We start from the raw sequence: 27,861 nt of genomic DNA on the forward strand, positions 1-27,861 counted from the left end.
CAGTGGTTAGCACTGTTGCCTCACAGCCCTGAGGGCCTGGGTTTGATCCCGGCCATGGGTCGCTGTCCATGTGGAATTTGCCAAGCCAAATTGCCCCCTTAATTGGAAAATAATAATTGGGTACTCTAAACTTTGAAATAAACACTGAGCGTGCCTACACACAGGGACTGCAGCAGTTCAAGAAGGCAGTTCACCACCTCAACCTTAAGGGAAGTTAGGGATAGGCAATAAATGCTGGGCCTAGCCAGCGACGTCCACATCACAAATGTTTATCACATCTTGATAAACATTTTGAAGCTAGGAGTAAACAAATCATTTCTGACAACTGATCACTATTTAAGGTTAGCACCTTTTGCTGTTCACTTACTGCTGAAGCTTTGAAGAGAACTTTTAAAACACAATGATAGACCTTTTGGGTCTCTTTGCCAAGACTTCACAAAGTCTCTTATCAACATTTATTCTGGAAATTCTCCAAGGACTTCACCTAAAAAGAATTAATGCTTGGTACTGTACCTTTCAGGAGCTACTAGGGGAAAGAGAATGCGGAGTCATTTTGCGATGGATCTCCCTTGGTCTGCAAGAGGAATGGCAGAAAGAGATAAGGCCAAGGAGAATAGCATCAACTGCAACAGGGGAGAGGAGGGTGATGTGGACTCTACTTCCCTGTTGGCACCAAACATAATTCCTCTTCTGGACCCTTCCACCAGACCCTCCAGTGGTCCATCCAAGCACTTATGGATACTCTCCCTCAGTTTCTGGGATATCCTGAAACTCGGGCCGTCTTCACTGGAAGAGTGAAGTTGAAGTATAATATATTGTTCCATGAAAATTGCATCTCATCAGCACTTGATTGCTAAATCTGAAGGTGTCTGATTTAATGTCTCCAGGAAAATCCATATTGTGGTAATAAGCAAATAGGGCCAACATTACTTGTTAAGGCCAGTATTTCAAGTCTTATTACCAAAGCACAGATTTTAGGGCATGACCTCCCAATCGGAGACTAAGGCTCCCGCCAGTGAGAAAACTGGTGTGATTCCTGCTGGTGATAGGAGTGAACCTGACGTGTCATTCAATGGCACTTCAAAATTTGTTTACCCAGGATTGGGGTTTCCGTGCTATTCAATGGTACATTGGGGTTCTCGCTGGACCTGAGAACCTAATCTCTCTGACAGGTCCCACTCCTCCGAGATCGGGGCACTGTTTATAAAGAGTACCTAAATCTCAGAATCCTACTGCAGCATCCCTGGATCACTGGCAAGCCCCCCCCCCCCCCTAATCGCTGGAAAGAGCACCCCCCTCATTCTTCACCATCAGCACCGCGCCAACTCCCCACTCGAGACCCTGACCCTTGGCAGTGACAATCTGGTAGTTTGCACACCAAGGTATGGCAAGGGGTTAAGTACCCTCAATAAAATTGTCTCCAGGGTGCTGAAGGAAGATGGGGTCAGAGAGGCATGTGCTGGGATGGAGGGGTTCAGGGCAGGAGTCATTCCTGGGATGGGGATCGTTTGGCTGGTCTTCCCATCTGCAACCATTAAAACTTTTAAACTGTCACTCAGTATCTAGAAATTAAAGTTATCTGGCAATAAAATGAAAGGTTTTCCATCTGCAGCCTTAAGGCACTTAAACTGTCTGTCAGTATCTCAAAATTAAAGTTCTCTGACAATAAAATGCAAGTCTTCCCATCCGCAGCTTTACACTGTCTCTCAGCATGCCAAGTTCCAAGGACTATGAACTGAAGGTAGATGTATTCCCGTTGATGGGATAGAAACCTTTTGAAGTGATTTTTTTTGTGGTCAATTTCATTACTTTTTAACTTTGTCTAACCCGTTTGTATGCCTAGAAGCCTAAAAACTTTGAACTGCATTATTTACATTCCATTTCATGGACCTTTGCCTTTTACAAGCTTTTTGATTGACAGGTCCAGGTAGTTTCAAAGGGAGGATTAAGGTTGGGTTATTTATATAGCTCTACAGGGGTCCGTTAACTTAGAGGAGCATCTGTTTTTCTAACCACAGTTTTTTAAAAAGAGGTTGTCTCTTTGTTCTCAAGAGCTTCCAGGTGCTCAGAACAAAGTGACAATCTTTTTAAAATACCTTTACCTTCATCTCACAGATCTTTGAACTTGAATTGTGGTAAAAGTGTAAATGTGAGCAAGAGGTTGCCAATTTTTATTCACCAAAGCTATGAGTGAATGTAGATGCAAACTGCTTCCTCGAGTAACCCTACCTCGTGGTGGGTAACAGCAGTGAACATAGACCTCTTGTCTCACATCTGTGATTTGTGGATAAGCAAGAGTTTGAAAATAACAGCTGGTAGTGGAGCCAGGTTAGTACAGAAAAAGCCCAGTGGTTTGAAAATGTCACTTACAATGCAAAACTTATTTTCTGAAATAGCTTTGAGAATCTATTACAAATCAATGTATATTACTCCTTGGGTATCATAAATGGACTGGCAAAACTTGTGCCTTCCTTTTGTTACATTTCTTTCATCCAATATTAAGAAACATTGGAAAAGGTTGAATGGATTGCCTTTTCCAAAAGATGCTTCATCCTAAAATTGGCATCCTGCAAATTACATTCTCATAAATCAGGTATGCAGGTATTTTTTATGCTGAAATGTGATAGGTATTCTCTTGTGGCATTTTTGGCTGCTTCATTTTGAGATCGTAATTATCTGTGCATTTCCTTCTGACTTTAATTTTTCATTAATACAAATAAGGACAATATTTGCTCCCTTAGAAACTTACAGCATGCCCCAAACTTACTGATTTCCATATTCACTGCTGTTAGCCAGTTTGCATAAAGCAAATGACACCATTCAAATCATAAAGGTGTGAGATTGTCTGCCTCTTGTGAAGGCAGGTTTTGGAAATTTGCGGGTGGTCCATTGGGATGAGTAAGGAATTATTAAACATTTTAAAATCTGCTTGCACTATAGTCTAATGGGATTTCAGATTCTGGCAGAATTGCTTTTCCTGATTGGTCTTAAATAGTTATGAAGAATTCAGTTAGTGAATTTAGATATTTGACAGAATCTTCACGCTAGTGGGATTTTACGGCTCCACCGACAGCGTACCCCCTCCGCCGGTTTTAGGTGGCAAGCGATGCGCCCCCATTGACAACAGCGGGACCAGAAGATCCCACCGCCGGCCTCTGGTGAGCTGCTCTTTGCTGCTGCAGAACATGCCGCGGAGGGGGAAGGAAAATGCCGTTCATTATCTTTCATGACATCAGGATATCCCAAAATGCCTGGCTTCCAATGAAGTACATTTGAAATGCAGCCACTGTTGAAATGCTTTTATAACCGCAGAGGGAAGACTGGGCCTCAGTGTAACTTTTCATCCACAGGATGGCACATCTGACGATGTGGCAGTCCCTCAAGTACTGCATTGCAGTATTAGTGCAGGTTTTGTGCTTAAATACTGAAGTTTCTGGAGTAGAATTTGAATCGACAAAACCTCTGACAGAGGTGAAACTGTCACCATGGAGCCACCCTGATAGTACTGAGCCATGGGGCCAACGTATAATAATTTTTCTCTCTCCTCCGTCCTCTGACCTACTCCTACATCCCACTTCAATCCTTCAATTACTCCACCCTTTCTTCCTTCTCCTGGGATTGTCAGCTCCCTGAGCTAAATCGAATCCTCTCCCCCTCCATGATCACCCTGACCCATGATTGCTCCCAACCCTTTGCACCAATGCAGACCTACCTTGGCCTCCAGCCTTCACGGACTGATTCCAGCCCAGTTGCAAGCCAAGCTTGTCTGTCAGGCTGACTCTGAGCAAAGAACCAACTGATGATGTCACAGTGTGTGGTGGAATCTTGACCACCTGGTGCCCTGTGCCTTTCTGACCGCTTCCCAAACCCTCTTCTGCTGGTGGGTCAAGAAAGTAAAATTCCATGGCACATTCTCTGGGCGCATCCCTGTATTAATTGTTCAGTGTGCAGTATTTGTTTTAATGTTCAGTAATCTTGCAATGTGATTATTCAAATATAATTGTCTATTATTAACTCTGAACAATAAGAACAGAAACCTTGATTATAAAGACCCAGGAAGCCAAACGGTATCACCCTACCGTTTGGCTTCCTGGGTCTTTATATCAAGGTTATTCACGGACCTAAGAAATGTTGAGGTTATTACGCCCTGCCCCCCCTCCCCCTCCTCCACATGCCTCCAAGTCCAAACTCTCCCCCTCCACAACCACCTGAGGAGGCCTTCTGCACTGCTTTGCATGGAGTTGTGCTTCTGGCAGTGGTGAGTCTGGATCAGGAGGCGCATAGCGATTTGCCGATCGCCTTTTGCGATCCAACCCCCGGAGGGAACTGCTGGGGGTTTGGCTCCAGATACGACGACGTCCGTAAGTACGGACCTCGGTGCCCATCTCCAAGATTGAGCTGTCATCATCTTGACGGTTCGGGCTTGGACCACAGCGGGTTTGCACTCCTTGGCTATTGAGTGGCCCATGAGGTGGTGGAGGTACCGATGTTTCTGGTTGGGGATCCTTTGAGGTGGGCTCTCGTCTTTTAAGGTGGTCGATGTGCTTAAGCAAGGTCTTCCCTAGGGTCTTGACCTTGCAAGATACAGGCTCTGTTTTCTCCAACACAATGCCCGGACCCAAAATGCGCCACCTCCGAAATTCCAGACATAAAACAGCTTCCCCGGTGGAAAACCTCTCCCTGATTTCCTTTGGTCATGGTATTTCCTTTGCACATCTTGTTGTAGTTCACCCTTTCTGCTCACCTAAACTTGAGAAACTCAGACTTAAACGTGTTTGGATGTGTTAGCCTGTCAGCAGCTCTGCCAGTGCTACCATTGTCATGACATGCGACATAGTCCTGTAATGAAAAAGAAACCTCATCAGTCGTCTGTCCAGCGACCCTTGGTCTGCTTCCGCATGACTACTTAAACGTTTTCTCTGCCACCGCTCTGCCTAGCCATTTGAGGATGCCTGGTACGGGGCAGTCCAGATGTGTCTTATCCCATTTGTGTATGTGCAAATGTGGAGAATTCCTTGCTCGCGAATAGGGTACGGTACCGTTGCCTGTAACCAAAATCTCTGGTATACAGTGGGTACTAAATGAGCACCTCAATTTTTCAATTGTCCCGAGGTGGTAGAGTCCATCCTGTGCACTTCTAGCCACTTAGACTGGGTGGCCACATTGATCAAGAAAATGGACCCCATGAAAGGTCCAGCGAAGACCCAGGGGCGCCCTGGTAATTCCCAGGGGTGAACAGAGGCTGAAGCAGGGGGTTTATGGTGACGTGATACGCTGGGCATCTTTCCACTACTTGCCTGATATTGCCATTGATCCCTGGCCACCAGACATAGCTCCTCACCATCATCTTCATCTTTGATGCACATGGGTGAACCAGATGCGTTCATATGCCACGAGTAATGGGGCCGAGGCAATGTGGAGTATCCCCTTGGCCTTATTAGGAAGACGCAACAGTGATTTATGGCCTGTGATAATTAAAAAATGCTGGTGGAATCTTTCTACTGCATATATCACAGTAAAGCCTTCTTTTTCAATGTAGGCAGAGCAGCGTTCTGCATCTGCCAGGGTTCTGTAAGTGTATGCAATGGGGCGCTCCATGCCATTGCCCCATCAATTGGATAGAAGCACCCCAATGCCATATGGAAAGGGACCACACGTGCGAATGAACGGCCGGGAAGCATTGTAGTGAACCAGCAGCTGGAAGGATAGCAGCAGTCTCTTCCCCTGTGAATGCCTCCTCATGTGGAGCTCCCCAAGCCCACTTTTGCTTCTTCTTTAACAAGCTGTGAAGAGGTGCTGGCAGGATGCCAAATTCGGAATAAACTTCCGTATTAATAACGCCAATTCCATGGAGTTTTGAAGAGTCAGTGCTCCTTTTATGGCCTGGACCATTTCCTTCACAGGGTGCAAGCTATCTTTGTCCACCGGATAACCCAAGTGTATTCCAGCCTTTGCTTGAAAGATGCATTTGTCTTCCTTCAGGCAGATGCCCATTTGGGAAAATCATTTGAGGACATCTTCCAGATTGTCTAGGTGCTCTTTTTCAGTGGTCCCTGTGATGAGTACATCATCCAGAAATACTGCCACTGTTGGTAGTCCCTGGAGGATGCCTTCCATCACCCTCTGAAAAATTGCACAAGCGGAAGAGAACCCAAAGGGAAGGCAAGTGTATTTGAATACCCCCCTATGGCCATTAATGGTCACATACTTCCGCGATGTGGCGTCCAATTCCTATTGCAGATATAAGTTGCTCATATCCAGTTCATCATCGAGCAGCCCCAGCCAGTTTCATGTACAAATCCTTCAAATGTGGCATGGGATAACAGACCAAGTAAATCCCCTGTTAACAGTCAGTTTATAATCCCTACAGAGGCGAACTGATTTATCTTGCTTCATCATTGGGACCATAGTATGATGCCCAAACTCTCCGAGTGCTGCAACTCAGTGTCTACCTTTGTGAGTAAGGTGTAGGGGACTGACCGTGCTCTGAAGTATCTGGGCTGGGCCTCCTGGCGGACATATATTTTACCCAGACCCTCCTGGGTCTTCCCGAGGATCTCATATAAGTTTCCATTGCCCATCTGAAAAATCTGCTGCCATCGAAGCAAAGTGTTCGCAGAAAATCATGGCCCAACAGATTGGGTCCTGGCCCCTGTACCACTATTAGAAGCAGTTGCTCCTGGGTCACCAAGGTCACCGTGGTTCCAATAATGTGCAGTGGTTCCCCAGTATACGTCGCCAATCTGGTCTTAGTATCACACAGGTTTAATGGCAGGATTCCCTGGTTCGAAGCCAGTTGAAGGTCTGCTGACCGATTATGGAGTCGGCAGCTCTTGTGTCCACCTCAATCACTAGGAGAGTGTGCATTCACATGCAGTTTGACCCGAATCGGTGCCATTTGGGGGCCATGATGCAGTTCAACTGCATCATGTGTTCCTCCTCAGCGTGGGCCATGTGCAAGGCCCTGACTCGAGGCGACCTAATCGTCTGTCAAGGGCAGCGTGTTCTTTGTTGATTCTGGTGGCCTTGGTTGCCACATATTCTATGCCCGCAAGCTTGGAAATGCTGCCGGTACTCCTCGTCATCTTCTGGGGAGGTGTCACGCTGATCTGTGTGGCCCTTGTCTGTTGAGTCTGGACATAGCGTTGCATCGCTGGTTGTTGTTTGGCGATGATCGGGTCAATCGAGCATAGCCCTGGGGAGATGCTGGATTCCAGCATGGGGGTCGAGCAACACTATGAACACTAGTTCATGTTCAAGTTCCTGAAACCCCTTCTCAGCATTCTCTCGGAACAGCGTTCGCTCAATGGCTCTCTTCAAATCAAGTGTAGGCTCCACAAACAGCTTCCTCCGTGTGGCCATATTATTAATTCTGCACACCAGCTGGTCCCTTAACATCTCTGAAAGGGATGGACCAAACTCGCAATGTTGAGCCAACCTTCGGAGTCAAGTTGAAAAATCTGTAACTGGCTCCCCCGGAGTCCACACATTCGTATTGAATCGGTACTGTTGCATGTTTACGGATGGTTTGGGGTCTTTATTGTTAGATTCCAACTCTACCAATTCATCAAAGGATTTTGAATCTGGAGCAGCCAGGTTTGTGAGGCTTTTAATTATGCCGAAGGTTGGGCCCAGCAGGTGTCAGGAGGATTACCTTCTGTCGATCCCCTCTACTGAGCCCATCAGCCTGGAAAAAGTACCTCAATCGCTCAGTGTACTGGGCCCAATCTTCCAGGCTTGCATCAAAAGCTTCTAACTTCCCAAAAAGCGACATTTTTAAAAAGTCTGTCCAACGTGTTGCTGCACGGCAGTATTTCGGAGTGGCTGAGATGTCCAGAATCGGAGTTAAAATTTCTTTTAGCTCGTTGCCACTTTAAAGACCCAGGAAGCTGAACGGTGGGGTGAACGCTGGTTGATTCGAGGTCATAGGAAATCTGCCTATGGCAGTAAATATACACACAGAGTAAATCCCATTGGGACAACCAACATGCCAGTCCCTGTCTGGGCCCGCCTTTATACTCTGTTATTATGAGCCCCAGCTAGATGAGCCTCTGCCCACGAGCAGGGAAGCTCATATTCCACGAGACCCATGGGGAGGTCAGTCAGGATATCCCCGTGGGTCTCATGGGGGTTATTACACGTGATAAAACATCCTGGTCTATTCTGTAAAGCCCGAGTAATGCCCACCACTTTCACCAACCTTCTGGCCATTGCTCTTGATGAACTGTGCGTGCTGGAAAAATAACAATGTGGTAATGGCTCTCGGGTTCTAGAGATTAAGAGATACATTATGAATTGTAAATCTCCAGAACTCACTGGTTAATTGATGCCATTTACATTGCACAAGTGGATTTTATCCATAGTAGTTTTTACAAACTTGCTGCACTTGAAAATTAATTGGCAATTAAACTTTCTGCAGAAAGTTGAAGTTGGTGTTTGAGTATATATACTTGAACAATGTAATGCTGGTTAATGACTGCCAATCAACCTCCCAGTCCCATAAAATTAATGTGTGGAGTCTCATTGCTTCTAGTTCTAAATTGGTGTTGGAGATCAAAAATTAATATTTGACCTAAAAAAGATTGTTACGGTTGTGTCTGTTTTTCTCTCTTGATCCAATTTTTTTCATTCCTCCTTATTTCTATCGCTGTATATAATTTCTAATCCACTCTCCTTCTCTAACCTTCATCTTTTCTGTCTCAATTTTTAAATCTCGTTAAGTAGATACTGTTGGTCCCATTATGCAATCAAGTTCCAGGTATCCTAATACCATCACTATGCCGTGAGCAGCTTGCACTTGGAATCATTTTCCACATTAAAGCCACAATATATATATATATATATAAAGTACCCAATTCTTTTTTTTCCCAATTGAGGGGCAACTTAGCGTGGCACATCTTTGAGTTGTGGGGGTGAGACCCATGCAGACACGGAGAGAATGTGCAAACTCCACAGGGACAGTGACCCAGGGCCAGGATCGAACCCAGGTTCTCAGCACTGTGAGGAAGCAGTGCTAACTACTGTGACACCATGCTGCCCCTTCAGTGCAAACATTTAAACGGGGCCTCAAGAAACAGTCTTGATGGACACTAGGCCAGCTCATTTCTTGCTTTGCTGCAGAACCACACCACACACACTGACTGGGATAGCCCCCGCGGAACTAGATGGGCCATACCCTCCTTGCCATAATTTTTAGGGACATAGGTGCGAATGTGCGACAAAATTTTTGATTTGATTCGGTTTATTATTGTCACATATATTAGTATACAGTGGAAAGTATTGTTACTTGTATGCTGTACGAACAATGCATACCGTACATAGGGAAGGAAGGAGAGACTTCAGAACATAATGATACAGTTATACCAAGGTGTAGAGATAAGATCAACTTAATACGAGGTAGGTCCATTCAAAAGTCTGTTGGCAGTAGGGAAAAAGCTGTTCTTGAGTCGGTTGGTATGTGACCTCAAACTTTGGTATCTTTTTCTTGACGGAAGTGTGGTGATATACATCACTAAGTACACAGAGGGTTAATGTACATACACTACACCTAGCTAGGCACTAGAGGGAACACCAGAGACATGACACACAGACAGTCAATCAATAGGTCAATAAGATAGGACATGGCCAATGGGCAGTCACGATACACACAGAGGTGATACTACCACAGGAGGGCATTACACCAACCCATATAAAAGGACACATCACACATGCTCAGTCTCTTTCCAGTGGAGACACTCTGAGTACAGACACAGAGTTGATTGAACATCACCGCCACCATGTGGATTGGAGCAGACTGTTTCGTCAGTCTGAGTAGCTATAGCAGGATTAACAGTAGCGTCGAATCCAAGTAGGAGAATTGTTAATAGGTTAATAAACATGTTAAAGCTATCTCCAAGTCTGAACCTTCCTTTGTCAGAGTGCACATCAAGGAAGCAGCTGTGCTAAACACCCTGGGGCTGTTTAGCACAGGGCTAAATCGCTGGCTTTGAAAGCAGACCGAGGCAGGCCAGCAGCACGGTTCGATTCCCATAACAGCCTCCCCGAACAGGCACCGGAATGTGGTGACTAGGGGCTTTTCACAGTAACTTCATTTGAAGCCTACTTGTGACAATAAGTCATTTTCATTTCATTTATTTCATGCTACGTCAAGAGCATAACAAAACATGGTTCCAGGAATGAACTGTTTCAATCCATGTAGTTAAAAATCAGCAAACAGTGACTACCAGCAACAGCAGCCAGACAAGATGATGTTCGAGATTCCGGTTCCACAGCAGCTTAGGTAAATCATAAATCATAGAGTTTACAGTGCAGAAGGAGGCCATTCGGCCCATCGAGTCTGCACCGGCTCTTGGAAAGAGCACCCTACCCAAGGTCAACACCTCCACCCTATCCCCATAACCCAGTAACCCCACCCAACACTAAGGGTAATTTTGGACACTAAGGGCAATTTTGGACACTAAGGGCAATTTATCATGGCCAATCCACCTAACCTGCACATCTTTGGACTGTGGGAGGAAACCGGAGCACCCGGAAGAAACCCACGCACACACGGGGAGGATGTGCAGACTCCGCACAGACAGTGACCCAAGCCGGACTTGAACTTGGGACCCTGGAGCTGTGAAGCAATTGTGCTATCCACAATGGTACGGTGCTGTACCAAGGCAATCTCAGTGAAAACTGGCGTTGGTTCAGGCAGAGATTCGAGATCTCCCTGGTAGCATCCGACCTAGATGGCATGGCGGATGCAGAAAAAATGAAGCTCCTACTTACCATCGCGGGTCCAGAAGCAGCTGAAATGTTCCAGACCTTCAAAGACTCAAAGGGGCAAAACAAGGGCGACTTCCACGCAGTCCTGGACAAATTCCAAGAATTCGGCGAGGAACAGTGAAGAAAAGGTAAAAGAGGTGCCAAAACTCACCACGAGGTAGGCTTGCAGCAACGAATGGCAGTTTTGAATTGCAACCATCTTGGGAAAGGTGCTGCACATGCGCAGTTGCGCGAAGAGTGCATAGAACGGGAAGGTCCATTTGCGCATGCACGAGAAGCCGCAAATGCGCAATTGTGAAAAAGGGCCCAAGTAAAGGAACAGCGCATGCGCCATTGCTTCCTACACTCCACGTCACAAGCGTCATGACGTCAGACGCCCACTTAAAGGGGAAATGTCCCAAAACACGGAAAAAAAAATTTAAAGCCTCAAAACCAGATTCACCTGGAACGACAGCACAATGCCTGAAATTCGACCAGTAGCTGAAAGTAACTTCCGCAGTACCCTGCAACAAGCAGTTAGCACCGGCCAAAGAGATGATACAGTCCTTGAAGACTATGACTCAGACCTTGAATTCTTCTTTGGACATCACGAGCCCAATGCCAGCTCCGACACAAAACGTGATGATATGGTATTGGAAGACAATGACTCAGACAAAGCTTTCACCTTGGGAGGCTACCCCAGTACCAAATCCGAACCGCAACTAGACGTGTTGCACATTGACGACCCCGATGACGAAAGTTCTTCGGATTGGGAATCTTCAGCCCAGCATATACGACATCCCGACTCGTGAGTGCAGGATGATGCTGCGGCCTGACACCAGGAGACAGAGAGCAGTACAAGCCCACAGAGAGCGTCCTGCTGCCACACAGAGAGTGGTCCACCACGAAGGGTCCCCGACTCCACACAGAGAGTGGTCCACGCACCACAAAGGGTTCCAGCCTCCACACAGAAAGCGATGAAAGACTCCACAGCGAGACAACTGCACGTCTCCACATTAGAAGTGACTCCAGTGACACAAAACTCCACAGCGAGCTCGTGGACAGACTCCACGATAGAAGCAACGCAAGACTCCAGAGCGCAGTCCTTGCATGAACAAGAAGTGATGACAGTTTCCACAGAGAGACCAATGCACGATTCCACACAAGGAACACTGCAAGACTCCACAGAGGGAGTGACACAAGCCTCCACAGCGAGCTCGTGGACATCCTCCACGAGAGAAGCAATGCAAGACTCCAAAGCGCAGTCCTTGCATGAACAAGACCATGAGGGTCTAGCAAGTGAACAGAAAGACTATGACAGTCTGCCGTGCTCAAGTGCACAGCAAGAAGACTATGACAGTCTACCATGCTCACGTGAACAACAAAGCGACTATGACAGTCCACCCAGATTATTTGAGCCACTAGAAGAAGACTCTGACAGTCTACCTGGCTCAAGTGAACGTCAAGAACACACTGAGGTTCTACCCACTGTATGTGAGACAAGTGACGACGGCATCCCACTTCCCATACCAAATGTGCAACGTGACAGACCTCAGATAGTGTGTACGGAGGCACTCGACAATCACAGTGAGACTACTGGTGACTCCGGTGACACCACGTTACTTCAAACCTCATTTGCTCGAGCCTCTCCACAAGCAAATGCATTCCTGACTGTTTTGACTCCGGACGGGGAACATCACAAAACTTCAGAAGATTCAAGTGAACCTGAAATAACTCCGGACGTGGCGCATCAAGAGACCTCAGAAGATGCAAGTGAACCTGAACTCCAGATGGGGAGCGTCAACAAGCCAAAACTGACTCGGGTGAAACAGACCAGTCTCCAGACGGGGAGCATCGACAAGCCAAAGCTGATTCAAGTAAACCGGACATGACTCCAGACGGGGAGTGCCGCAAACTCAGTGACGGCACACTCAAGGAGACAGCAGATGCCACAAAGCACGCTAACACGAGTAACTGTGTGAAGGACTCGTATTATCCACAGAGTGTGGACCTTGAGCGCAGCAAACACGGCAACAAAACCAACCACCACAACAACAACATCAAAGACAATAGCAAGAAGCGTACCACAGGCAACAACATCGACAACAAGCACGACAAAAACAACACCGATGGAACTACGACTGGTACGACATGGTACAACTGTGCCCATGAGGGACATTGTTACTGCTCAGCTCAGTACAACGACATACCATGGCAGGACGATGCATCTTACCAATTCACGTTTGCTGCACTACCAACAGGCAACCTGGCTTTCAGGACAGATGCCATCAAGAATTACCACCACAAGCATCAAAAGAAAAAAAAGAGTCCAAATCTGACAACAAAGTGATTTGACCACTTCTTGGTCACTTCAGCACAGGAACACTGATGGCGTTTACAATGCAATGCCACCATCAACATCACCAACTCACCAACCAAACAAGCCACTTGACCATAATAATTAATGAACTTTGGACTTGTGCATATGATTTGGACTCATTGTTTAATGATCCCTGTTATCATAACTTGTACAGAGTATCACTCATCTACCTAGTTTGTTCAATTTTCTTTAACACTGTACAGAAAATATGTAACATGAAAAAAGGGGGGATGTGGTGATATACATCACTGTAAGTACACAAAGGATTAATGTCCATACACTACACCTAGCTAGACACTAGAGGGAACACCAGAGACATGACACACAGACAGTCAACCAATAGGTCAGTAAGATAGGACATGACCAATGGGCAGTCACAACACATACAGAGATGACACAACCACAGAAGGGCATTACACCAACCCACATAAAAGGACACATCACACATGCTCAGTCTCTTTCCAGTGGAGACACTCAAGTGAGTACAGACACAGGGTTGGTTGAACATCACTCCTACCACGTGGATTGGAGCAGACTGGTTCATCAGTCTGAGTAGCTATAGCAGGATTAACAGTAGCGTCAAATCCAAGTAGGAGAATTGTTAATAGTTTAATAAATGTGTTAAAGCTTTCTCCAAGTCTGAACCTTCCTTTGTCAGAATGCACATCAAGGAAGCAGCTTGTGCTACGTCAAGAGCACAACAAAACAGGAAGAAAGTGGAAGATGGTATGTCTGGGGTGCGTGGGGTCCTTAATTATGCTGGCTGGCTTTCTGAGGCAGTGGGAATTATAGATAGAGTCAATGGATGGGAGGCTGGTTCGTGTGATGGACTGGGCTACATTCACAACCTTTTGTAGTTTCCTGCGGTCTTGGGCAGAGCAGGCTCCATACCAAGCTGTGATACAACCAGAAAGAATGCTTTCTATGGTGCATCTGTAGAAGTTGGTGAGGGTCGTAGCTGACAGGCCAAATGTCCTTAGTCTTCTGAGAAAGTAGAGTCGTTGATGGACTTTCTGAACTATAGTGTCGACATGGGGGGACCAGGACAGGCTGTTGGTGATCTGTACACCTAAAAACTTGAAGCTCTCGACCGTTTCTACTTCGTTCCCATTGATGTGAACAGGGGCATGTTCTTGACTATGCTTCCTGAAGTTGATGACAATCTCCTTCGTTTTGTTGACATTGAGGGAGAGATTATTGTCGTCGCACCAGTTCACCAGATTCTATATCTCATTCCTATACTCTGTCTCGTCATTGTTTGAAATCCGACCCACTACGGTGGTTTCATCAGCAAATTTGAAAATTGAGTTGATGGGGAATTTGGCCACACAGTCATAGGTGTATAAGGAGTATAGTAGGGGGCTGAGGATGATCGTGGAGGAGGTGTTGTTGCCTATCTTTACTGATTGTGGCCTGTGGGTTAGAAAGTTCAGGATCCAGTCGCAGAGGCAGGAGCAGCAAGGGCATTGTCCCACACAAATTTGTCCTTCCAGATACTTTTGTTGCCCTTACAAAAATTCTGATCAAGCCAACTCCCCCACTCTGCCTTCTGAAGCCTACAGCTCCAGCAAATTATTCCTCACACCAAAGTACCTTGCAGATACACCACTTGTCCATTCTCAATACATTTCTTCACATCCCTATCTGAATAGACATTACGACATACCATCAGCTTACTATGCTGTTATGCCACTCCATCGTCATTCTCAATAAATGTTGTCCATTCACCCATTCAGCACATTCTGTTATTCTAACTCTTAGTGTTTTTCTTTCCCTCCTTGCTGGAGAAAATAGCACCCTGACAGCGACTGGTAAAGTGTGGTAACCACGTCCACTTGGCAGAAGATTCTCTTCCAGCAGGCTGCAGAAGTCCACCACCGTTTGAGATACGGGTATTCTGACATGTCCAAGCAGCTGATTCTCCACCTCTACATCCTGTGTTGAGGTTATCGCTTCCTGTGAGCTACAGCTCTCCACATACACCACCTCTCCTCTGGAGCAGCAGGACTGTGAGGAAGCTGCTTCTGCTTGTAATGCACCAGATGGTGCATTACAAGTATGCTGGTATGCTTCCTGCTGCTGCTGATTCTTCTATTCCTGCTGGTTATCTTGGGCCACATTTTAAGTCCAAACTAACGCAGCTAAAACACCACCCATACTGACCTGATAGATCACAATTGCAAAATGGAGGCCAGATTCTAAAATCTCCATATTAGTGAAACACATCTAAGTAGTGACTTTTTTTCAGATCAGACTTAGCTGGATTCGTGGCATTGCTGTTCATAACTTTGAGGATCCACAATTCGAACAAGAACATAATACTGTGTATCACTCATAATACATTATTTTGCAGTTGGGGAAGTCTGCTCAGATCTGTCTCTTTGAAGTCACAACAGAGTTGAACTTATGTGGGGACTCTCTTCTTCAGCTGTGACACAGTTGGTAGCCCTCTCACCTCTGAATCAGAAGCTGGTGTGTGCAACCCTCACTCCAGGACAAATATCAATATCGATAGTGCAGTATAGTATTGAGGGAATGTTACCCTGTTGGAGGTGCCATCTTTCAGGTGAGGCATTAAATAGAGGCCCCATCCCTGAAGATCACAAGGCACTATTTCAAGGAAGAGCCGATGTCTTGGCGAATATTTATCCTTTAATCAAAATCTCAAAAATCTATTATCTAATCATTACCACATTGCTGTACGTGGAAGCATGCTGTGCACAAACAAGGTTTCTTACTTTATAATAGTGACTTCAAGTTATTTCATTGGCTGTAATATGCTTTAGGTGTCCTTTTATTGTGAAAGTTACTATATAGATGCTAATATTTTTCTTAACATCTGCCATTAATAGCCATGATGTCTCTAACGCTACACTGTCAAAGTCAGTTTAACATTTGACACAGTACTCTTGATAGAGATTTTTGAAAAATTATGATAGTGTCTCTGAAAGCCTCTTCCCAAAGTTTTCTTTGTATTCTGGGATGCATACCTACCACTTTTAGTAGAATGTCCTTCTGAATATTTAACTTCAGTGATTCTTCTTCCATGTGGTCCTTGGGTAGTCATGCAGCCATGCTTGCAGCTTCCTCTGTAAAAATTGATAATATGACTACCTACATTCATTCAATCCCAAGTCAGAGATTTCTCTTTCATAGAACATGGAGCATAGAAAAATACAGCACAGAACAGGCCCTTCGGCCCACGATGTTGTGCCGAACCTTTGTCCTAGATTAATCATCGATTATCATTGAATTTACAGTGCAGAAGGAGGCCATTCGGCCCTTTGAGTCTGCACCAGCTCTTGGAAAGAGCACCCTACCCAAACTCAACACCTCCACCCAACATTAAGGGCAATTTTGGACATTAAGGGCAATTTATCATTGGCCAATTCACCTAACCTGCACATCTTTGGACTGTGGGAGGAAACCGGAGCACCCGGAGGAAACCCACGCAGACACGGGGAGGATGTGCAGACTCCGCACAGACAGTGACCCAAGCCGGAATCTAACCTGGGACCCTGGAGCTGGGAAGCAATTGTGCTATCCACAATGCTACCGTGCTGCCCTTAAGAACAAATAAATCTACACTATATCATTTTACCGTAATCCATGTACCTATCCAATAGCTGCTTGAAGGTCCCTAATGTTTCCGACTCAACTGCTTCCACAGGCAGTGCATTCCATGCCTCCACTACTCTCTGGGTAAAGAACCTACCTCTGACATCCCCCCTATATCTTCCACCATTCACCTTAAATTTATGTCCCCTTGTAATGGTTTGTTCCACCCGGGGAAAAAGTCTCTGACTGTCTACGCTATCTATTCCCCTGATCATCTTATAAACCTCTATCAAGTCGCCCCTCATCGTTCTCCGTTCTAATGAGAAAAGGCCTAGCACCCTCAACCTTTCCTCATAAGACCTACTCTCCATTCCAGGCAACATCCTGGTAAATCTCCTTTGCACCTTTTCCAAAGCTTCCACATCCTTCCTAAAATGAGGCGACCAGAACTGTACACAGTACTCCAAATGTGGCCTTACCAAAGCTTTGTACAGCTGCATCATCACCTCACGGCTCTTAAATTCAATCTCTCTGTTAATGAACGCTAGCACACCATAGGCCTTCTTCACAGCTCTATCCACTTGAGTGGCAACTTTCAAAGATGTATGAACATAGACCCCAAGACCTCTCTGCTCCTCCACATTGCCAAGAACTCTACCGTTAACCCTGTATTCCGCATTCATATTTGTCCTTCCAAAATGGACAACTTCACACTTTTCAGGGTTAAACTCCATCTGCCACTTCTCAGCCGAGCTCTGCATCCTATCTATGTCTCTTTGCAGCCGACAACAGCCCTCCTCACTATCCACAACTCCACCAATCTTCGTATCGTCTGCAAATTTACTGACCCACCCTTCAACTCCCTCATCCAAGTCATTAATGAAAATCACAAACAGCAGAGGACCCAGAACTGATCCCTGCGGTACGCCACTGGTAACTGGGATCCAGGCTGAATATTTGCCATCCACCACCACTCTCTGACTTCTATCGGTTAGCCAGTTCGTTATCCAACTGGCCAAATTTCCCACAATCCCATGCCTCCTTACTTTCTGCAGAAGCCTACCATGGGGAACCTTATCAAATGCCTTACTAAAATCCATGTACACTACATCCACTGCTTTACCTTCATCCACATGCTTGGTCACCTCCTCAAAGAATTCAATAAGACTTGTAAGGCAAGACCTACCCCTCACAAATCCGTGCTGACTATCCCTAATCAAGCAGTGTCTTTCCAGATGCTCAGAAATCCTATCCTTCAGTACCCTTTCCATGACTTTGCCCACCACCAAAGTAAGACTAACTGGCCTGTAATTCCCAGTGTTATCCCTAGTCCCTTTTTTGAACAGGGGCATGACATTCGCCACTCTCCAATCCCCTGGTACCACCCCTGTTGACAGTGAGGACGAAAAGATCATTGCCAACAGATCTGCAATTTCATCTCTTGCTTCCCATAGAATCATTGGATATATCCCGTCAGGCCCGGGGGACTTGTCTATCCTCAAGTTTTTCAAAATGCCCAACACATCTTCCTTCCGACAAGTATTTCCTCGAGCTTACCAGTCTGTTTCACACTGTCCTCTCCAACAATATCGCCCCTCTCATTTGTAAATACAGAAGAAAAGTACTCGTTCAAGACCTCTCCTATCTCTTCAGACACAATACACAATCTCCCGCTACTGTCCTTGATCGGATCTACCCTCATCTAGTCATTCTCATATTTCTCACATATGTGTAAAAGGCCTTGGGGTTTTTCTTGATCCGACCCGCCAAAGATTGTTCATGCCCTCTCTTAGCTCTCCTAATCCCGTTCTTCAGTTCCTTCCTGGCTATCTTGTATCCCTCCAACGCCCTGCCTGAACCTTGTTTCCTCAGCCTTCCATAAGTCTCCTTTTTCCTCTTAACAAGACCTTCAACCTCTCTTGTCAACCATGGTTCCCTCACTCGACCATCTCTTCCCTGCCTGACAGGGCATACATATCAAGGACACGTAGTACCTGTTCCTTGAACAAGTTCCACATTTCACTTGTGTCCTTCCCTGCCAGCCTATGTTCCCAACTTATGAACTTCAATTCTTGTCTGACAACATCGTATTTACCCTTCCCCCAATTGTAAACCTTGCCCTGTTGCACGCACCTATCCCTCTCCATTACTAAAGTGAAAGTCACAGAAATGTGGTCACTATCTCCAAAATGCTCCCCCACTAACAAATCTATCACTTGCCCTGGTTCATTACCAAGTACTAAATCCAGTATTGCCCCTCCTCTGGTCGGACAATCTACATACTGTGTTAGAAAAGCTTCCTGGACACACTGCACAAACACCACCCCATCCAAACTATTTGATCTAAAAAGTTTCCACTCAATGTTTGGGAAGTTAAAGTCACCCATGACTACTACCCTGTGACTTCTGCACCTTTCCAAAATCTGTTTCCCAATCTGTTCCTCCACATCTCTGCTACTATTGGGGGGCCTATAGAAAACTCCTAACAAGGTGACTGCTCCTTTCCTATTTCTGACTTCAACCCATACTACCCCAGTAGGGTGATACTCCTCGAACTGCCTTTCTGCAGCTGTTAAACTATCTCTAATTAACAATGCCACCCCCCACCTCTTTTACCACCCTCCCTAATCTTATTGAAACATCGATAACCAGGGACCTCCAACAACCATTTCTGCCCCTCTTCTATCCAAGTTTCCGTGATGGCCACCACATCGTAGTCCCAAGTACCGATCCATGCCTTAAGTTCACCCACCTTATTCCTGATGCTTCTTGCGTTGAAGTATACACACTTCAACCCATCTCCGTGCCTGTAAGTACTCTCCTTTGTCAGTGTTCCATTCCCCACTGCCTCATTACACGCTTTGGCGTCCTGAATATCGGCTACCTTAGTTGCTGGACTACAAATCCGGTTCCCATTCCCAGCCAAATTAGTTTAAACCCTCCCGAAGAGTACTAGAAAACCTCCCTCCCAGGATATTGGTGCCCCTCTGGTTCAGATGCAACCCGTCCTGCTTGTACAGGTCCCACCTTCCCCAGAATGCGCTCCAATTATCCAAATACCTGAAGCCCTCCCTCCTACACCATTCCTGCAGCCACGTGTTCAGCTGCACTCTCTCCCTATTCCTAGCCTTGCTATCACGTGGCACCGGCAACAAACCAGAGATGACAACTCACTTCAACTTGAAGTGGTCCCATCCTTTGTTCAATAATTCCAAAAAGCATTGTGTATTTTTCTGTCAACTGTGTCTCGGTTTGTAGTCCTTTCACCTCTGAATCAGAAGCTGATATGTTAGCCATCAGTCTTTCAATGTTCTTTTTTATCTTGCTAATCTCTCTATTTACTTTCTTTCTGCAATTATTACAATTTTGTTCAGTATTATTCCTCCCATATGTTCCTCCCAGATGAATTGTATCTCACCATTTTTGTTTTAAGATCGCCATTGGCCCATAGATCCTCTAATATTGACCCACACCCTTAATGAAAGAGAAATCTGAAATAAAAGCAGAAAATTATGGAAAAACTCAGCAGGTCTTGAGACCAGGAAGAGATCAGCCATAACCTGAATGAATGGCGGAGCAGGTTCGAAGGACTGAATTGCCTAATTCTGCCCCTAATTCCTATGTTCCTATGTCCTATGTCTGGCAGCATCTGCGGAGAGAGAAACAGAGTTAACGTTTCAAGTCTGTATGATGCTTCTTCAGACCTCTTTATCGCGAGAAAGGATGTTTTTGATCTGTGCCTTTTTACCTCGGATACCTGCCACAGGGTAGAATGGCTCAGGTCTGTGCTTGTAGTTGAAGACCTAAAGATTTTTGTGAAATACAAAGTAAATTAGGCCTAAACAATTGATTTCTCTCAATTTCAAGAAATTGGACATTACAGATTCACATCGTCAACTGTTGCATCGAGGCTGGGTACCTAAGACCATAAGACATAGGAGCGGAAGTAAGGCCATTCGGCCCATCGAGTCCACTCCACCATTCAATCATGGCTGATTTCAACTCCATTTACCCGCTCTCTCTCCATAGACCTTAATTCCTCGAGAAGCAAATGTGCATCACTCGTGAATTACAAAAATTATGTCAACATGATGGATCGTCCATTTTCCATTCTTTTAATATCTTTTGGCACTTGTCTTGTGGAAAACAGCTGTGTATGTAATGTTGGAAAAATTTGGTGGATGAGGAAATTTTGGCAAAACCTTAAGGGTGGGATTTTCTGTCCCTGGGACGGGCAGAATGACTTCCCAGATGGGACAGAGCATCAGGAGTCAGAGAAAAATTGGTTTCGGCGCTGGGCACCATCCCAAATGCAATACTCCGACCCTTCGCTAGTGGCGTGAATGAGTTCCACCCTGCATGCTAGCGGGAGCATGAAAATAAATGCAAATTAGTCGTAATGACCAATTTAGCGGGTCTGGCACCCTATGCTCTGCCACCCGTGATTCTCTGCGGCCGGGAATCACATGGGTGACGTTCACTTGTGGTCTCCACAATCGTGAACCTGACATGGTGGACCTTCATTGCCCCCTTGGCTCACCGTGAGGTCCAGCATGCATTGGCCACGATGGTAGAGACCATCCAAGGACATCCCACCCACGCGTACCACACAGCAGCCCCCGACCTCCGGATTGCTTGGGTGCCTCCCACACCTCCAAGTATGGGGGTGACCTGATTCCACCCCCTCCTCCCTCCCCAAGGACCACTGTAATAGGGAGACCCCCACAGGGACTTCTATGATAGGGGATCCTCTAGGGACCAATGTAATAGGAGGGCAGCACGCAGATCCCCCTGTGATAGGGGGGACCCCTCACAGGGGTCCCTGTGATAGGGGTGTAATGTTCTTGTCAGATTGCCTGATTTATATTACAACATTAACCATGGGTCAAATATAACTGTGGAGGGATCCTTGTATTAGGGGGACTCCCAGAGATCCCCTGCCTAAAGGAACCCTATCACACAGACACCCCCCACTCAACCACACAGTCCAACACAGATTAGGGACCCCTGTCTAGAAGGGGTGGCATGGGAGCACAGTGGCTAGCGCTGCTGCATCACATTGCCAGGGACCCAAGGTTGATCCCTGGTTTGGGTCACTATCTGCTTGGGTTTCCTCCGTGTGCTCCGGTTTCCTCCCACAAGTCCTGAAAGACGTGCCTATTAGGTGAATTGAACATTCTGAATTCTCCCTCTGTGTCCCTGAACAGGTGCTGGAATGTGGCGACTTGGAGGGGAACCTCCAGGTGGTGGGGTTCCCAGGTATCTGCTACTTATGTCCTTCTAGATGGTAGTGGTCGTGGGTTTGGATGGTGCTGTCTAAGGAACTTTGTTTCAGTTACTGCAATGAATCTTGCAGATGGTACACATGGCTGCCATGTTCATCGATGGTGGAGGGTTTGAATGTTTGTGGAAAGAGGAGCAATCAAGTGGGCTGCTTTATCCTGGATGGGTTTGAGCTTCTTGAGTGTTGTTGGAGCTGCATTCATCCAGGCAAGTGGAGAGCATTCCACTACACCCCTGACTTGTTCCTTGTAGATGGTGGACAGGCTTTGGGGACAGGCTTTGGGAAGTCAGGAGGTGAGTTACTCAACGTGGGATTCCTTGCCTTTGACCTACCCTGATAGGCGCAGTATTAACATGGCTAGCCCAGTTCAGTTTCTGATCAATGATAACTCCAGGATGTTGATTCAGAAAGAACATCGAACAAAGAAAAGTACAGCTTTACAATCCCCACACACACACTTATCCCAACCAAAAAGATGGCACTGATTGTGCTGGAGCTCGCCCATATAGCTGATGGATCGGCTGGGGCCAGAGGACACTCAGAGGGATACTTTGGGAGGACACCTATACGAACCATGGCACTAAGTTCAAGTGGGCTGTTAGCGATGTGCGCAGCTGCATGGCTGCCTTGCCGGCTGCAGCAATGGTGTTCCGTGCCCATCCATCCCAACGCCACAGCCCACATCCTAGCCAACCCCTGCTACTACCCCCGGCCCTGGCAGAAGCCCCCTGGCCAGCGGCACAACTGTCAGCCAACTATGGCGATGTTGGACAACTTCCGTACCCCCTCTCTCTCCCTCATCAGCCGCCACGCCGGTTTCACGGTTTTTAAAAGCACAAGTGAACCGTGCTATCGGGAACTCGGCTCATCGGAGGATGCACATGTCTGTGCACCTGACACTAAACTCAGGGTCAGAGATTGAGCCTGATAGGTGGCACTTGCCTGCATACTTACCTTGGAAAAGGTACGCTGATTAATTCCAGATCTGACACACAGATTAGCCAACATAATAACAAAGAGCAAAGAAAAGTACAGCACAGGAACAGGTCCTTCGGCCCTCCAAGCCTGTGCTGATTATGATGCCCTAACTAAAATAACAATCTTCTGCCCTTACTCGTTCCATGTCCCTCTATTTCCTCCCTAATCATGTATCCATCCAGATGCCTCTTAAATGTTGCTAATGTGCCTGCTTCCACCACATCCTCTGGCAGCACGTTCCAGGCACCCACCACTCTCTGTATGAACAACCTACCCCACACATCTGGTTTAAACTTTCCCCCTCTCACCTTGAACCAGTGCCATCTTGTAACTGACACTTCCACTCTTGGAGAAAGTCTCTGACTATCCACCCTGACTATGCCTCTCATAATTTTGCAGACCTCTATCAGGTCTCCCCTCAGCATTCGTCTTTCCAGTGAAAACAATCCTAGTTTCTTCAACCCTCGCCTCATAGCCAACGCCCTCGAGACCAGATAGCATTCTGGTGAACCTTCTTTGCACTCTCTCCAAAGCTTCCATGTTCTTCTGATAATGTGGTGACCAGAACTGCATGCAGTACTCTAAATGAGGCCTCACCAAGGTTTTATATAGCTGCAACATGACTTCCCAACTCCTGTACTCAATGCCCCAGCTGATGAAGGCAAGCATGACAGATGCCTTCTTAATCTCCTTGGCCACCTGTGTTGCCACTTTTAGAGAACTGTGGACCTGCACGCCCAGATCCCTCTGTAAATGTTATGATACTGATATTCAGCTTCTGATGAATCGAGTGACTGTCAGATCTTGACTTGATTTCTGATTTGAGTTTCATAGAATCGCAGAAAAATACAGTTCAGAAATGGCCCTTCGGCCCATAGAGTCTGCACCACCAAATGAAAGGCACCTGATCTGCCAGTCCTAAACCCATTTGCCAGCATTTAGCCCATAGTCTCAAATGTTAAGAAGTGCCAAGTGCTCATCCAGGTACCTTTTAAAGGATGTGAGGCAACCCTTGCAGGCAGTGCATTCCAGACCGTCACCACCCTCTGGTAAAAACGTTTCCCTCAAATCGCCCCTGAACCTCGTGTCCCTCACCTTGAACTTGTGTCCCCTCGTAACTAACCCTTCAACTAAGGGGGACAGCTGTCCCTATCCACCCTGTCAATGCCCCTCATAATCTTGTACATGTTGAGAAGGTCACCTCCTCAGTCTTCTCTGCTCCAGCGAAGACAACCCAAGCCTATCCAAATTTTCTTCATAACTAAAATGTTTCATCTCCGGCAACATCCTGGTGCATCGCCTCTGCACACGCTCCAGTGCAATCACATCCTTCCTATAATGTGGTGACCAGAACTGCACACAGTACTCCAGCTGTGGCCTCACCAATGTTCTATATAACTCCAACATGACTTCCTTGCTTTTGCAATCCATGCCACGATTAATAAAGACAAGTGTACCATATAGCTTTTTCACCACCCTATTAACCTGCCCTTCTGCTTTCAGAGATCTATTTACAAACACGCCAAGGTCTCTTTGTTCCCCAGGACCTCCCAGTGTGATGCCATTCATTGAATATTTCCTTATCAAATTGCTTCTTCCACTGTGGCTTCACAGCGCCAGGGTCCCAGGTTCGATTCCGCGCTGGGTCACTGTCTGTGCGGAGTCTGCACATTTTCCCCGTGTCTGTGTGGGTTTCCTCTGGGTGCTCCGGTTTCCTCCCACAGTCCAAAGACGTGTAGGTTAGGGGGATTGGCCATGATAAATTGCCCTTAATGACCAAAAAGGTTAGGAGGGGTTATTGGGTTACGGGGATAGGATGTAAGTGAGGGCTTAAGTTGGTCAGTTCAGACTCGATGGGCCAAATGGCCTCCTTCTGCATTGTATGCTCTATGTTCTATGTTCCATGTTCACCTGACCCATAACTTTTAATAGATTGTGGTTATGGGGAGCACACGGGCCTACTTTACAGGTGTGGTGCAACAGAGAGCTAAAGTACTTTTAAATTAAAACAATGTTTATTTATGAAACCAGTTAACACTTTATAAACCCACAGTAAACATCTTATCAACTATCAACACCAATCATCCCCACAGATACAATATTCTATAAGTAACCCTTAATCTTTCCTTGTAACATCCATAAGACAAATACCCTCTTTCACACAGACATCCGGGGCGGGATTCTCCCCTACCCGGTCTGGCGGGGGTCCCGGCGTGATGGAGTGGCGGGAACCACTCCGCTGTCGGGCCGCCCCAAAGATGCGGAAGTCTCCGCACCTTTGGGGCCAAGCCCTCACCTTGAGGGGCTATGCCCGCGCCGGAGTGGTTTCCGCTCCACCAGCTGCCGTGGAAGGCCTTTGGCGCCACGCTAGACGGGGCTGAAAGGACTTTGCCGGGCTGTGTAAGTCCGTGCATGCGCGGGAGCGTCAGCGGCTGTTGACGTCATCCCCGTGCATGAGCAGGGGAGGGGGTCTCTTCCGCCTCCGCCATGGTGTAGACCATGGCGAAGGTGGAAGAAAAAGAGTGCCCCCACGGCACAGGCCTGCCCGCGGATCGGTGGGCCCCGATCGCGGGCCAGGCCACTGTGGGGGCACCCCCCGGGGTCAGGTCACCCCAGGACCCTGGAGCCCGCCCATGCCGCCTGCTCCCGCCGGTAAGGTAGGTGGTTTAATCCACGCCGATGGGAGAGGGTTGACAGCGGCGGGACTTTGGCCCATCGTGGGCCGGAGAATCACCAGGTGTGGGCCCGCCGACCGGCGTGTCGCAATTCCCGCCCCCGCCGAATCTCTGGTGGCGAAGAATTCAGGACACGACGGGGGCAGGATTCACACCAGCCCCCGGCGATTCTCCGACCCGGCGGGGGGTCGGCGAATCCCGCCCCAGGTTTAAATTCTCTACTGAGAACAGTTATCACTTTTAAATTAGCAAGTGATTGGAAGACATTCCTTTCATGCAGAAAGAAATCAGAATTACACCTGGTTTTGCTGGATACAGCTCCCAATCTGCAAAACGAAACTAAACACACAGACACACACCAGCTTTTGTTCAACGCGAAAGTAAAAGCAGACAGACAGCCCAGCTCCACTCACCCTCTGACATCATTGCAGCTATTTGATAAACACCCATTTCTTAAAGGTACTATCACATGACACCTCCCCCCCCGCCCCAAGAAAAAAACCCCATCATATTCAAAATGGTTTCATTTTTCACCTTTTCACTTTCCTTTAAGAAATATTGACAGTGAATATAGGTTTTGTTTTTAACAAAACAAAACACGCAAACAGTTATAATAACATGCTCCATTTTAGTTCTTCTTCCTCTGCATGGACTCCTTCTTGATTGATCACAGAGTCCCTTTAATTTTCCAACACAGGAGCATTGGTTATCACAGTCTTTAGGCCTTCAAATGCTTGTTGAAACTCCGCTGTCCACTGAAACTCCGCTGGCCACTCCGCATATGCGGACCCACGGCCGGAATTACAGGGCCCCGAATTGGCAGCCGGAGCTGTGAGGAGCACTCGGGCTCTGCTAGCCCCCTCCAGGTAGGAGAATCACTCTGAACTTTCTCCAGGAAAGTCCAGAGTGATTTGCGCCCGTTTTCACGTGGGTGTTCTCCCATTATCAGAGAATTCCGCCCCTTATTCCTGAACTCCACCCTAATTCCTCACTACAAGATCCCTCCAATGTGTCCTCCCTCAACACAGCTGTGATCTGCTCCCAAATCAGCAATGCAATTCTCCCACCTCTTATGTTTCCCCTCTGTCCCACCTAAAACAACAATTTCTGTTTTCCACCCCCTGCCACACTAGTTTAAACCCTTCCGAACAACACTAACAAACCGTCGCCCATGATATTGGTGCCCCACAAGTTCAGGTGTAACCCGTCCTTCTTGTACAGGCCCCACCTTCTCCAGAAGACATCCCAGTGATCCATATATCTAAAGCCCTCCCTCTACACCAGCTCTTTAGCTACATGTTCATCTGTACTATCTCCCTGTTCCAAGACTCACTCGTACGTAGTCTGAGTAGTAATCCTGAGATTACAATAGTAGAGGTTCTGCTTTTTAGCTCCCGACCTAACTCCCTGAAATGTCTTTGCAGGACCTCTTCCTTCTTCCTGCCTCTGTCATTAGTACCAATGTGGACAAAAACATCTGTCTGTTTACCCTCCTGTTTCAGGATGTCCTGTGGCCATTTAGGGACATCCAGGACTTGGCACCAGGGAGGCAACACACCATCCTAGAGTCCTGTTTGTGACCACAGAAACGCCTGTCTTTGCCCGAATATTGAATCTCCTACTACTATCACTCGCTTGGACTTAGCCCGACCCTGCTCTACAGCAGAACCAATTGTGGTGCCACAGACCTGGCTGCTGCTGGTATCTTCCTCTGAGAGGCTTTCCCCCCCTCCCCCTACAGTATCCAAAACGGTATACCTGTTTGAGAGGGGAATAGCCACCGGACGCTCCTGCCTTACCTGCCTGCCTCTCCTGGCAGTCACCCATCTACCTGTCTGAATCTGTGGTGTGACCACTTCCCTACTCTCTGCCCCCCGTATGCTCCGCAAGTGTCCAGCTGCTGCTTTTTCAACCAAACTACGCAGTCCGTGAGGAGATGCGGCTGGTCACACTTCCCACTGACTTAGTCGTTAGAAAGCTCCCTGATCTCCCACATCTGGCAGGAGGAGCATATCACTGTCTTAACAGCCATCTCTGCCCTTGTACACTTAAGAAAGATATAAGAATAAGAATCTTACTTTGCTTTTCCTCCTCACGGTTCTTTTTGTTTTTGGTTAGAGGAGGATTGTGGGGGATTCAGCGATGGTAATGCCATTGAATGTCAAAGGGTGGTGGTTAGATCCTGTCTTGTAGGAGACGGTCATTGCCTGGCACTTGTGTGGTGCAAATGTAACTTGCCA

The 27,861-nt window shown here is 46.9% G+C and overlaps 1 protein-coding gene and 1 pseudogene across 1 annotated transcript in view; one reads left to right on the forward strand and one right to left on the reverse strand.

The window, feature by feature from the left end:
* kcnh3 (potassium voltage-gated channel, subfamily H (eag-related), member 3) overlaps positions 1 to 27,861 on the forward strand; it is a 1,447,071-nt gene that overhangs the window by 83,494 nt on the left and 1,335,716 nt on the right. The window lies entirely within an intron of this gene.
* Positions 1 to 27,861, reverse strand: part of LOC140385539 (kinetochore-associated protein DSN1 homolog) — a 148,258-nt pseudogene that overhangs the window by 65,479 nt on the left and 54,918 nt on the right.

This window comes from Scyliorhinus torazame, chromosome 2 (assembly GCF_047496885.1).
Source record: "Scyliorhinus torazame isolate Kashiwa2021f chromosome 2, sScyTor2.1, whole genome shotgun sequence".
NCBI lineage: Eukaryota > Metazoa > Chordata > Chondrichthyes > Carcharhiniformes > Scyliorhinidae > Scyliorhinus > Scyliorhinus torazame.